The sequence below is a fragment of the Arachis ipaensis genome, chromosome B2, assembly GCF_059453495.1.
Source record: "Arachis ipaensis isolate K30076 ecotype BB chromosome B2, ASM5945349v1, whole genome shotgun sequence".
In the NCBI taxonomy this organism is placed as follows: domain Eukaryota; kingdom Viridiplantae; phylum Streptophyta; class Magnoliopsida; order Fabales; family Fabaceae; genus Arachis; species Arachis ipaensis.
Window position 1 is genome coordinate 54936578 of NC_142437.1, and position 7387 is coordinate 54943964.

Below are 7387 nucleotides of genomic sequence, written 5' to 3' on the forward strand. Positions count from 1 at the left end.
CTCATCTTCGACAAGCTGCTCCTGTTTTTTTTTACGTCGTGCTTACCCTCGTTCTTTAAATAACGCTAAACCCAGGAGGACACCTAAAGGCGAGCCGTAATGGCCTCATCTTTGGCAGGCTCTTCCGATTTTTTTTTCCGGTTTTTTTTTACATCGTGCTGACTCTCGTTCTTTAAGTGACGCTAACCCGAGGAGGACACCTAAAGGCGAGCCGTAATGGTCTCATCTACGGCAGGCTCCTCCGGTTTTTTTTTTACTACGTGCTGACCCTCGTTGTTTAAATGACGCTATCAGGAGGAGGACACCAAAAGGCGAGCCGTAATGGCCTCATCTTCGGCAGGCTCCTCCATTTTTTTTCCAGTTTATTTTAGGTCGTGCTGACTCTCGTTCTTTTAGTGACGCTATCCCGAGGAGGACACCTAAACGCGAGCCGTAATGGCCTCATCTTCGGCAGGCTCCTCCGTTTTTTTTTTTAACGACGTGCTGACCCTCGTTGTTTAAATGACGTTATCCCGAGGAGGACACCAAAAGGCGAGCCAAAATGGCCTAATCTTTGGCAGGCTCCTCCAATTTTTTTTTTCGGTTTTTTTTACGTCGTGCTGACCTTCGTTCTTTAAATGACGCTAAACCGAGGAGGACACCAAAAGGCGAGCCGTAATGGCCTCATCTTCGGCAGGCTCCTCCATTTTTTTTCCAGTTTTTTTTACATCGTGCGGACTCTCGTTCTTTAAGTGACGCTATCCCGAGGAGGACACTTAAAGGCGAGCCGTAATGGCCTCATCTTCGGCAGGCTCCTCCGGTTTTTTTTTTTACTACATGCTGACCCTCATTTTTTAAATGACGCTATCCCGAGGAGGACACCTAAAGGTGAGCCGTAATGGCCTTATCTTCGGCAGGCTCATCCTGTTTTTTTTGTTTCGATTTTTTTTACGTCGTGCTTACCCTCGTTCTTTAAATGATGCTAAACCGAGGAGGACACCAAAAGGCGAGTCGTAATGGCCTCATCTTCGGCAGGCTCCTCCATTTTTTTTCCAGTTTTTTTTACATCGTGCTGACTCTCGTTCTTTAAGTGACGCTATCCCGAGGAGGACACCTAAAGGCGAGCCGTAATGGCCTCATCTTCGGCAGGCTCCTCCGGTTTTTTTTTTACTACATGCGGACCCTCGTTTTTTAAATGACGCTATCCCGAGGAGGACACCTAAAGGCGAGCCGTAATGGCTTCATCTTCGGCAGGCTCCTCCAATTTTTTTTTTCGGTTTTTTTTACGTCGTGATGACTCTCGTTCTTTAAATGACGGTATCCCGAGGAGGACACCTAAAGGCGAGCCGTAATGGCCTTATCTTCGGCAGGCTCGTCCTGTTTTTTTTTATTCAATTTTTTTTACGTCGTGCTTACCTTCGTTCTTTAAATGACGCTAAACCGAGGAGGACACCAAAAGTCGAGCCGTAATGGCCTCATCTTCGGCAGGCTCCTCCATTTTTTTTCCGGTTTTTTTTTACGTCGTGCTGACTCTCGTTCTTTAAATGACGCTATCCCGAGGAGGACACCTAAAGGCGAGCCGTAATGGCCTCATCTTCGGCAGGCTCCTCCGATTTTTTTTTACTACGTGCTGACCCTCGTTCTTTAAATGACGCTATCCCGAGGAGGACACCTAAAGGCGAGCCGTAATGGCCTCATCTTTGGCAGGCTCTTCCGATTTTTTTTTCCGGTTTTTTTTACATCGTGCTGACTCTCGTTCTTTAAGTGACGCTAACCCGAGGAGGACACCTAAAGGCGAGCCGTAATGGTCTCATCTTCGGCAGGCTCCTCCGGTTTTATTTTTACTACGTGCTGACCCTCGTTGTTTAAATGACGCTATCAGGAGGAGGACACCTAAAGGCGAGCCGTAATGGCCTCATCTTCGGCAGGCTCCGCCATTTTTTTTCCAGTTTTTTTTACATCGTGCTGACTCTCGTTCTTTAAGTGACGCTATCCCGAGGAGGACACCTAAAGGCGAGCCGTAAAGGCCTCATCTTCGGCAGGCTCCTCCGGTTTTTTTTTACTACATGCTGACCCTCGTTTTTTAAATGACGCTATCCCGAGGAGTACACCTAAAGGCGAGCCGTAATGGCCTCATCTTCGGCAGGCTCCTCAAATTTTTTTTTTCGGTTTTTTTTACGTCGTGATGACTCTCGTTCTTTAAATGACGGTATCCCGAGGAGGACACCTAAAGGCGAGCCGTAATGGCCTTATCTTCGGCAGGCTCATCCTATTTTTTTTGTTTCAATTTTTTTTACGTCGTGCTTACCTTCGTTCTTTAAATGTCGCTAAACCGAGGAGGACACCAAAAGTCGAGCCGTAATGGCCTCATCTTCGGCAGGCTCCTCCATTTTTTTTTCGGTTTTTTTTTTACGTCGTGCTGACTCTCGTTCTTTAAATGACGCTATCCCGAGAAGGACACCTAAAGGCGAGCCGTAATGGCATCATCTTCGGTAGGCTCTTCCGATTTTTTTACTACGTGCTGACCCTCGTTGTTTAAATGACGCTATCACGAGGAGGACACCTAAAGGCGAGCCGTAATGGCCTCATCTTCGGCAGGCTCCTCCGATTTTTATTTCCAGTTTTTTTTACGTCGTGATGACTCTCGTTCTTTAAATGACGCATCCCAAGGAAGACACCTAAAGGCGAGCCGTAATGGCCTCATCTTCGGCAGGCTCCTCCTGTTTTTTTTTTCGGTTTTTTTTTACGTCGTGCTTACCCTCGTTCTTTAAATAACGCTAAACCGAGGAGGACACCTAAAGGCGAGCTGTAATGGCCTCATCTTCGGCAGGCTCCTCTTGTTTTTTTTCCGGGTTTTTTTACGTCGAGCTGACCCTCGTTCTTTAAATGACGCTAAACCGAGGAGGACACCAAAAGGCGAGCCGTAATGGCCTCATCTTCGGCATTCTCCTCCATTTTTTTTCCAGTTTTTTTTAGGTCGTGCTGACTCTCGTTCTTTTAGTGACGCTATCCTGAGGAGGACACCTAAAGGCGAGCCGTAATGGCCTCATCTTCGGCAGGCTCCTCCGGTTTTTTTTTACTACATGCTGACCCTCGTTGTTTAAATGACGCTATCCCGAGGAGGACACCTAAAGGCGAGCCGTAATGGCCTCATCTTCGGTAGGCTCCTCCAATTTTTTTTTCCGGTTTTTTTTTACGTCGTGATGACTCTCGTTATTTAAATGACGTTATCCCGAGGAGGACACCTAAAGGCGAGCCGTAATGAACTCATCTTCGGCAGTCTCCTCTGATTTTTTTTTACTACGTGCTGACCCTCGTTCTTTAAATGACGCTATCCCGAGGAGGACACCTAAAGGCGAGCCGTAATGGCCTCATCTTTGGCAGGCTCTTCCGATTTTTTTTTCCGGTTTTTTTTACATCGTGCTGACTCTCGTTCTTTAAGTGACGATATCTCGAGGAGGACACCTAAAGGCGAGCCGTAATGGTCTCATCTTCAGCAGGCTCCTCCGGTTTTTTTTTTACTACGTGCTGACCCTCGTTGTTTAAATGACGTTATCCCGAGGAGGACACCTAAAGGCGAGCCGTAATGGCCTCATCTTCGGCAGGCTCCTCCATTTTTTTTCCAGTTTATTTTAGGTCGTGCTGACTCTCGTTCTTTTAGTGACGCTATCCCGAGGAGGACACCTAAACGCGAGCCGTAATGGCCTAATCTTCGGCAGGCTCCTCCGGTTTTTTTTTTTAACTACGTGCTGACCCTCGTTGTTTAAATGACGCTATCCCGAGGAGGACACCTAAAGGCCAGCAGAAATGGCCTAATCTTTGGCAGGCTCTTCCGATTTTTTTTTTTTTTTGGTTTTTTTTACGTCGTGCTGACCCTCGTTCTTTAAATGACGCTATGCCAAGGAAGACACCTAAAGGCGAGCCATAATGGCCTCATCTTCGGTAGGCTCCGCCTGTATTTTTTTCCGGTTTTTTTTTTACTACGTGCTGACCCTCGTTGTTTAAATCACGCTATCCCGAGGAGGACACCTAAAGGCGAGCCGTAATGGCCTTATCTACGGCAGGCTCGTCCTGTTTTTTTTGTTTCGATTTTTTTTACGTCGTGCTTACCCTCGTTCTTTAAATGACACTAAACCGAGGAGGACACCAAAAGGCGAGCCGTAATGGCCTCATCTTCGGCAGGCTCCTCCATTTTTTTTCCAGTTTTTTTTACATCGTGCTGACTCTCGTTCTTTAAGTGACGCTATCCCGAGGAGGACACCTAAAGGCGAGCCGTAACGGCCTCATCTTCGGCAGGCTCCTCCGGTTTTTTTTACTACATGCTGACCCTCGTTTTTTAAATGACGCTATCCCGAGGAGTACACCTAAAGGCGAGCCGTAATGGCCTCATCTTCGGCAGGCTCCTCAAATTTTTTTTTTCGGTTTTTTTTACGTCGTGATGACTCTCGTTCTTTAAATGACGGTATCCCGAGGAGGACACCTAAAGGCGAGCCGTAATGGCCTTATCTTCGGCAGGCTCATCCTATTTTTTTTGTTTCAATTTTTTTTACGTCGTGCTTACCTTCGTTCTTTAAATGACGCTAAACCGAGGAGGACACCAAAAGTCGAGCCGTAATGGCCTCATCTTCGGCAGGCTCCTCCATTTTTTTTTCGGTTTTTTTTTTACGTCGTGCTGACTCTCGTTCTTTAAATGACGCTATCCCGAGAAGGACACCTAAAGGCGAGCCGTAATGGCCTCATCTTCGGTAGGCTCTTCCGATTTTTTTACTACGTGCTGACCCTCGTTGTTTAAATGACGCTATCCCGAGGAGGACACCTAAAGGCGAGCCGTAATGGCCTCATCTTCGGCAGGCTCCTCCGATTTTTATTTCCGGTTTTTTTTACGTCGTGATGACTCTCGTTCTTTAAATGACGCATCCCAAGGAAGACACCTAAAGGCGAGCCGTAATGGCCTCATCTTCGGCAGGCTCCTCCTGTTTTTTTTTTCGGTTTTTTTTTACGTCGTGCTTACCCTCGTTCTTTAAATAACGCTAAACCGAGGAGGACACCTAAAGGCGAGCTGTAATGGCCTCATCTTCGGCAGGCTCCTCTTGTTTTTTTTCCGGTTTTTTTTACGTCGAGCTGACCCTCGTTCTTTAAATGACGCTAAACCGAGGAGGTCACCAAAAGGCGAGCCGTAATGGCCTCATCTACGGCATTCTCCTCCATTTTTTTTCCAGTTTTTTTTAGGTCGTGCTGACTCTCGTTCTTTTAGTGACGCTATCCTGAGGAGGACACCTAAAGGCGAGCCGTAATGGCCTCATCTTCGGCAGGCTCCTCCGGTTTTTTTTTACTACGTGCTGACCCTCGTTGTTTAAATGACGCTATCCCGAGGAGGACACCTAAAGGCGAGCCGTAATGGCCTCATCTTCGGTAGGCTCCTCCAATTTTTTTTTTCGGTTTTTTTTTACGTCGTGATGACTCTCGTTATTTAAATGACGTTATCCCGAGGAGGACACCTAAAGGCGAGCCGTAATGGCCTCATCTTCGGCAGTCTCCTCTGATTTTTTTTTACTACGTGCTGACCCTCGTTCTTTAAATGACGCTATCCCGAGGAGGACACCTAAAGGCGAGCCGTAATGGCCTCATCTTTGGCAGGCTCTTCCGATTTTTTTTTCCGGTTTTTTTTACATCGTGCTGACTCTCGTTCTTTAAGTGACGATATCTCGAGGAGGACACCTGAAGGCGAGCCGTAATGGTCTCATCTTCAGCAGGCTCCTCCGGTTTTTTTTTTACTACCTGCTGACCCTCGTTGTTTAAATGACGTTATCCCGAGGAGGACACCTAAAGGCGAGCCGTAATGGCCTCATCTTCGGCAGGCTCCTCCATTTTTTTTCCAGTTTATTTTAGGTCGTGCTGACTCTCGTTCTTTTAGTGACGCTATCCCGAGGAGGACACCTAAACGCGAGCCGTAATGGCCTAATCTTCGGCAGGCTCCTCCGGTTTTTTTTTTAACTACGTGCTGACCCTCGTTGTTTAAATGACGCTATCCCGAGGAGGACACCTAAAGGCCAGCAGAAATGGCCTAATCTTTGGCAGGCTCTTCCGATTTTTTTTTTTTGGTTTTTTTTACGTCGTGCTGACCCTCGTTCTTTAAATGACGCTATGCCAAGGAAGACACCTAAAGGCGAGCCATAATGGCCTCATCTTCGGTAGGCTCCGCCTGTATTTTTTTCCGGTTTTTTTTTTTACTACGTGCTGACCCTCGTTGTTTAAATCACGCTATCCCGAGGAGGACACCTAAAGGCGAGCCGTAATGGCCTTATCTACGGCAGGCTCGTCCTGTTTTTTTTGTTTCGATTTTTTTTACGTCGTGCTTACCCTCGTTCTTTAAATGACGCTAAACCGAGGAGGACACCAAAAGGCGAGCCGTAATGGCCTCATCTTCGGCAGGCTCCTCCATTTTTTTTCCAGTTTTTTTTACATCGTGCTGACTCTCGTTCTTTAAGTGACGCTATCCCGAGGAGGACACCTAAAGGCGAGCCGTAATGGCCTCATCTTCGGCAGGCTCCTCCGGTTTTTTTTTTACTACATGCTGACCCTCGTTTTTTAAATGACGCTATCCCGAGGAGGACACCTAAAGGCGAGCCGTAATGGCCTCATCTTCGCCAGGCTCCTCCAATTTTTTTTTTCGGTTTTTTTTACGTCGTGATGACTCTCGTTCTTTAAATGACGGTATCCCGAGGAGCACACCTAAAGGCGAGACGTAATGGCCTTATCTTCGGCAGGCTCGTCCTGTTTTTTTTGTTTCAATTTTTTTTACGTCGTGCTTACCTTCGTTCTTTAAATGACGCTAAACCGAGGAGGACACCAAAAGGCGAGCCGTAATGGCCTCATCTTCGGCAGGCTCCTCCATTTTTTTTCCAGTTTTTTTTACATCGTGCTGACTCTCGTTCTTTAAGTGACGCTATCCCGAGGAGGACACCTAAAGGCGAGCCATAATGGCCTCATCTTCGGTAGGCTCCGCCTGTATTTTTTTCCGGTTTTTTTTTTACTACGTGCTGACCCTCGTTGTTTAAATCACGCTATCCCGAGGAGGACACCTAAAGGCGAGCCGTAATGGCCTTATCTACGGCAGGCTCGTCCTGTTTTTTTTGTTTCGATTTTTTTTACGTCGTGCTTACCCTCGTTCTTTAAATGACACTAAACCGAGGAGGACACCAAAAGGCGAGCCGTAATGGCCTCATCTTCGGCAGGCTCCTCCATTTTTTTTCCAGTTTTTTTTACATCGTGCTGACTCTCGTTCTTTAAGTGACGCTATCCCGAGGAGGACACCTAAAGGCGAGCCGTAACGGCCTCATCTTCGGCAGGCTCCTCCGGTTTTTTTTACTACATGCTGACCCTCGTTTTTTAAATGACGCTATCCCGA